Source organism: Vipera berus (genome assembly GCF_964194415.1).
Source record: "Vipera berus genome assembly, chromosome: 2".
NCBI classification, from domain to species: Eukaryota; Metazoa; Chordata; class Lepidosauria; order Squamata; family Viperidae; genus Vipera; species Vipera berus.
This window is the reverse complement of record NC_138203.1, coordinates 6,265,241-6,272,019: the sequence shown is the minus strand read 5'-3', so window position 1 is coordinate 6,272,019 and position 6,779 is coordinate 6,265,241.

Below are 6,779 nucleotides of genomic sequence, written 5' to 3'. Positions count from 1 at the left end.
AGGAAGAAGAAGAAGAAGAAGAAGAAAGAGGAGGAGGAGGAGGAGGAGGGAGGAGGAGAGGAGAAGGAGAAGAAGAAGAAGAAGAAGAAGAAGAAGAAGAAGAAGAAGAAGAAGAAGAAGAAGAAGAAAGAGGAGGAGGAGGAGGAGGAGAAGGAGAAGGAGAAGGAAAAGGAGAAAAAGAAAAAGAAGAAGAGAAGAAGGAGGAGGAGGAGGAGGAGGAGGAGGGAGGAGGAGGAGGAGGAGGAGAAGGAGAAGGAGAAGGAGAAGGAGAGAGAAAAGGAAAGAGAAGGAGAGGGGAGGAGGAGGAGGAGAAGAAGAAGAAGAAGAAGAAGAAGAAGAAGAAGAAGAAGAAGAAGAAAAGAAGAAGAAGAAGAAAGAAGAAGAAGAGAAGAAGAAGAAAGAAGAAGAAGAAGAAGAAGAAGAAGGAGCAGGAGGAGCAGGAGGAGCAGGAGCAGGAGGAGCAGGAGAAGAAGAGAAGAAGAAGAAGAAAGAGGAGGAGGAGGAGGAGGAGAAGGAGAAGGAGAAGGAGAAGGAGAAGGAGAAAAAGAAAAAAGAAGAAGAGAAGAAGGAGGAGGAAGAAGAAGAGAAGAAGAGAAGAGAGAGAAGAAGAAGAAGGAAGAAGAAAGAAGAAGGAGGAGGAGGAGCAGGAGGAGCAGGAGGAGCAGGAGCAGGAGGAGCAGGGAGAGAAGAGAGAGAAGAGAAGAAGAAGAAGAAGAAGAAGAAGAAGAAGAAGAAGAAGAAGAAGAAGAAGAAGAAGAAGAAGAAGAAGAAGAAGAAGAAGAAGAAGAAGAAATGGGTCAATTCATCGCCAAATGAACAGAACAAGTATTCTGTGAAATTTGATTTCTGTAAACATTCAAGCAATGTTCTGGGAATGTTAAGATTATTTTTTTGTTTTGTTTTTTATTTTTGAACAAGTAAACTCAACATGGAGATGTTAGTTGTTTTTTTCCTCAACCACTGGGACCCAGATGTTTTGCAAGCAAATCCTGGGATATGGAGCGTACACTGATGTGCCCTAACTGTGTGTTTTGCTCTTGTCTTTGAGTTGTTGTTGTTGTTGTCGGGATATTGTAATTTTGTTTTCATTGTTGCTTACTGCCCATAGTTTAAATCTGTGAATTGGGGCGGATGGGAAACATAGTTAACTAATTCATGAAATATCTGAAGATTATTTTTTTTTAATGAAAAAGAGAGATGAAAGAATTTGAGGCAATGGATGCACTGCCAGGAAACATGAAAAACCCTAATTAAGTTGGCATCTGCTTCTGTTGGGCATTGGGCAGGGCTGATTGAAGGAATGGTACAGAACAGAGAATTCATAGAAACATAGGGCTGGAAGGGACTTTGGAGGTCATCTAGTGCATCCTTTATGGCTTGGCCCTTGGCGGGAGGGAGGAGAGGAGAACCGGCCCTCACAAGCTGTGGGCTGGTGCACATGAAAACTGAGCTGCATGCTTGCATGCTTTTGCATGTCAAGCTGTGCACATTGGTGTGCCACCCAGTTGCTTGTGCAGCCCAGTTCTGAACAGGTCACAGCCTGGTAAAGGCCCGCAACCGGGCAGTTGGGGACCCCTGACCTAGTGCAACCCCCTGCACAAGGCAGGAAACAATGGCAAACGTTTTAGAGACCAAGTGCCCAAACTGCAACCCAAAACCCACTTATGTATCACCAGGGGCCGGGTGGGTGTGGCCCATTGTGTGGGCATGGCTGCAGTGGTCATGGCAGACTGGGTGGGCATGGCCGGGGTGGGCATGGCCACCTCAATGTTGCTCATGGGGACAGATGCCTGTGGGGGCCAGGCAGGGTTGGGGGAGATCCAGGGGGTCTCTGGCAGGTGGGACGGTGGGCAGGAGGCTCGTCCTGTGGGGTGAGGTGAGGGCAGGCCCAGCAACCTTACCGTGCGTGGGTATTGATGTAGGTTGCTCATGGACGGGACCGAAGGCTTAGGACTGGGGTGACGATGCTCGTGCCCACAGAGAGGGCTCTGCATGCCGCCTGTGGCACTTGTGCCATAGGTTCACCACCACAGCCTTATACCATCCAAGTGAAGTGATTGTCCAGTCTATTTTTGAAACCCTCCAGTAATGAAGCACCCACAGCTCCAGGAGGGAAGCTTTTCCATTGATTGTTTCTCACTGTTTAGCGTTGTATGATAAACTTCAGAAAACTTGTCCCATCAAAAAAAAAAAAAAGAAAAAAAAAAGAAAATCGTGCCAAGATCGTTTTTGGCACTAGCTGATGCAACAAGCAAAAATAAGCAAAAAGATCTGAGGCCCAAATACCCCATCCAGGAATGCCACATTATGAAAATAGTTTTATGCTTGGCACACTCTGTTCTGATGTTACTGGAAGCCTATGGAGATTCTCAGTCATCCAGGTCACAGTTGTCCCAAAGATGCTTTTTCACGAGGCAACTAGACTTATTTATTTATTTATTTATTTATTTATTTATTTATTTATTTATTTATTTATTTATTTATTTATTTATTTATTTATTTAATTGATTTTATATACCACCCTATTCTCGAAGGACTCAGGGCGGTTTACAGGGTGAATTAAAACAATACAAATAAATACAATTAAAATAGAATTAAATTAAAACTAGCCCACAATTAAAACAAATTAAAATTGAAAAATTAAAGTTAAATTAAAACCCTCTCAGTCCAGGCCAGAAAGATCAAATAACCAAGTTTTCAGGTCCCGGCAAAACGAGCGAAGGTCCGGGGCAGTCCGAAGTTCCACCGGCAGTTCATTCCATAGGGCAGGCACGCCCAGAGAGAATGCCCTCCCCCTTGGAATCACTCGCCAGCATTCCCTAACCCTAAGGAGGCCCTCCCTGTGGGCGTGCACAGGACGATGGGAGGCTGATGCTGGCAGCAGGTGCTCACTGAGATGATTCGGACCCATACCATTTAGGGCTTTATAGGTCATCACCCGCACCTTGAATCTCACCCGGAGGGCAACTGGAAGCCAATGCAGCTCGCGGAGAAGAGGTGTTACATGAGAGTATCGGGAAACTCCCATTACTACTCGTGTGGCTGCATTCTGTTTCATTTCTCATCCAAGAAGCTTCTTCGGGATGGTGGGCAAAGGAAGAATGTATACTCCTTGCAGACAGCTGGTCATTTGCCTTCTTTTAGAGGGTCAGTGAGGCCACTTGGAGGTTTGTCTGTGTCCCCAGGGTCCTTTGAGTGGTGCAAATGGGCGTGAAGCCTTCTTGGAACTGCTGAAAGGACTGTGTTGTAGACTGGAGATAGAAAATGTTGTATCCTTCCTCCTCTTGAGAGAGGGCTGCTCAATTTTGACCTAGATGGCCTCTTTGACCCCTCTTTCAAACCAGCAGTCCTCTCTGTCCAAAATGTGGACTTTTCTGTCTTCAAAAGAGCAGCCTTTGTCTTTTAAATGCAGATGGACTGCTGAATCTTGTCCTGATGGGTTTGTTCTCCTATGTTGTGCCGTGCAGTGTTTATGAAGCGGTTGTTTTGTTTCCCCAATGTACAGATCTGCACATGGCTCACTGCATTGGACTGCATATATGCCTCGTGAAAAAGCATCTTTGGGATGTTACTGGAACTACCCACTCTTGGAACTAGTTAGTCTGATGGCAAAATGCAGGTGAGCAGATCATTCGTGATAGGTTCAGCAGATGCTATTCTGATTTTGGAACATGTTCCGCATGGAACAAGACAACGCAGGTTGGGAAAGTTAGCCTCCAAATATCTCATGTAGCACAGCTGCCATTCAAAACATCCAATTTCATGCTCATTTAGATCACAGGTAGTTCTATGTCCCTAGGGATGGCTTGGGCACATGGGACTATAAAATTGGTTGAACTTCTGAATCACTCATTTCAATAAAAAGAATATTTTCAAAGAATGAAGAATGCAAAATGAGACCTGATAATATAAATTAATTGAACAGAATAATAGCAAAAGCAGAGGAACAAGTTCAGTGTTAAGTGAAGTAAATGTGGGAGTTTAATGAATGTACACAAGTACTTATGTGCACTCGTCGGATGTATATGTGTGAAATCCCACTGTATGGAATTCAACATTTTCAGCAATATCTCAAGCCAATCATATAGAACATAGAATAATAAAGTTGGAAGGGATCTTGGGGGTCTTCTAGTCCAACCCCATTTAGTCCATTTCAGCTAAATGATTGTCTAATCTCTTTTTGAAAGCTTCCAGTGATGGAGCACCCACAAAGTCTGAAGGCAAGTTGTCTATGTAGACAACTCTCCAAATATCATCACAATATCTAGAGCATCTCAGCAGCAGTGCTGAAAGAAACATCAAGTATGACTTGACATAAATCTGAAAAAACAGTATTTGACTAGTTGTCATTTTCCATGAAGGGATGCGGTGGCTCAGTGAGTTAGGACGCTGAACTTGTCGATCGGAAGGTCGGCAGTTTGGCGGGTCGAATCCCGAGTGCCGCGTAGCAGAGTGAGCACCTGTTACTCGTCCCAGCTTCTGCCAACCTAGCAGTTCGAAAGCACGTAAAAATGCAAGTAGAAAAATAGGGACCACTACGGTGGGAAGGTAACAGCGTTCCGTGTGCCTTTGGCATCTAGTCATGCCGGCCACATGACCACGGAGACGTCCTCGGACAAGCGCTGGCTCTTCGGCTTTGAAACGGAGATGAGCACCGCCCCCTAGAGTCGGAAACGACTAGCACGCATGTGCAGGGGAACCTTTACCTTTACCTTTACATTTTCCAAATTCCAATTTTTGTTTCTTGGATACAGAGGCTGAAGGAAATGCAGAGTATTCTTTGAACTTCACCATCTATGTGCTTGACCTTCCCACTTCATGGATTCTTTGGGTTTATAAGACATGGGGATTCAGGGATTTTTCAACTTCTCTGCCATCTCTTCTTTGAGGACAAAGTTGATGGCTTCTGACTTGCAGAAAGTAATATCAAACGTTTTTGAAGGGTCATCCTGGACCCAGCTTTTCTTTTTTTTTTTGGAACAAAATCACCCAGTTCAAAACCTTCCCCTTCTAGGACAGATTCAAGAAATAATCATGCAAGATGTATTGGACAAAGTGGTTTCAGGCAGAAGCTAGAAATTCTGATGTTCCGGCGAGGTGATCTCTGGGCTACTCAAGAAATGAATTCTCCAGATCAATAGTAGTTGCAATCATTAGAAAGAAGCAGATTCATAAGGAGGAACAGATTTACGATTCTCATTTTGCAAGCTTCTCAGTATTGATACTGCCAAATTGGGTACAATTGGCTGTCTAGCCAGTAACCAACTTCACAAGTGGCTATTGATGCCAGTTAATAGAAGGCTCCATATTTGATTTTCCTCAAAGCCACATCTTTGCTTTCTTCTGATTCAGTTTATCTAGGAAACTCAGTATGATTGCTCAAGATTGTTGCTGTTCAGTAGCTAAGTTGTGTCTGACTCTTTACGACCCCATGGGCCATAACATACCACCCCCCTGTCTTCTGCTGTCTTTCAGAGTTTGCCCAAATTCATGGTCATTGTGTTGATGACCCTATCTAACCATCTCATCCTCTGCTGTCCCCTTCTCCTTTTGTCTTCCATCTTTCCCAACATCAAGGTCTTCTCCAAGGAATCCTTCCTTCTTGTTTGTGGTCAAAGTATTTGAGCTTCAGCTTCAATAGCTGTCCTTCCAAGGAACAATCATGGCTGATTTCCTTTAGGATTGGCTGACAGGATCTCCTTGCAGTCCAAGGGACTCTCAAGAGCCTTCTCCAACACCACAATTTCAAAAGAATGAATTCTTTGGCACTCAGCTTTCCTTATGGTCCAACTCTCACAGCCATACATCACTAGTTGGGAAACTATATGGATCTTTATTGCAAAGTTGATGCCTCTGTGTTCCTTAGGTTTTGCTCAAGATGGGACACCAAGAAAGATCAAATATGGTCCATGTTTACAACCCAGACTAACACTTGTAAGGTGAAGCACAGAGAGAGCCAGCCAAGGAATCATCTTTTTCCTGGAATAACCCGTAAATAAGTCACAGAACACTGTCCAATATCAATAAAGGAGAACATTTGTAGCTCAGGGTTGAAATGAGGGACCCTGTTGGAGATGACTAGGCTGAGCAGGAGGGAGGGAATCAAATGTGTCATCAGTCATGAATCCCTGTGTGCCCTTGAATGCCTTTCTTAACTCCTGCTAATTTCTGTTGACCGTAAGTCAGATTCTTGTAGAAAGCTTAAAATTGCAATGTATCTTTACACTGAAAACTATCAACACATCTTCCCTCTTTTGCTTTCTTCCCCACTTCTCCCTTCCAGTTGAACATCACCTTGCCCTTTCTAGCGTGCAAACCCTTCATCAATCCTTTCTCCCTGCACTTGAGGAGATGCATAACTTCTCTTGCATTTTGAGGTTGATCAGTGAACCTGGAAGCATTGAAGCATGGCCACACAAGAAAATTTCAAAGAGGACTTGACTGCTCCTGCTTGGGGTATCCAAAGGAAATGCAGAAAGAAGAGGATGGATAGACAGATTAGATGGAAGATAGGTAATAGGAGAGAGAGAGAGAGAGACATGCACAGAGAAAAAGATGATAGTTGAAGAGAGAGTGGGAGAGAGATAAGTTATAGATACGTATGTAGATGAGGGAGAGATAGATGCTGTGCATATTTGGATGGATAGTTGATAGATAGATAGATAGATAGATAGATAGATAGATAGATAGATAGATAGATGAGAGAAATGGAAAGATTTATGGATGGATGGATAGATAGATAGATAGATTGTGTCTATCTATATCTATCTCTCTATCTA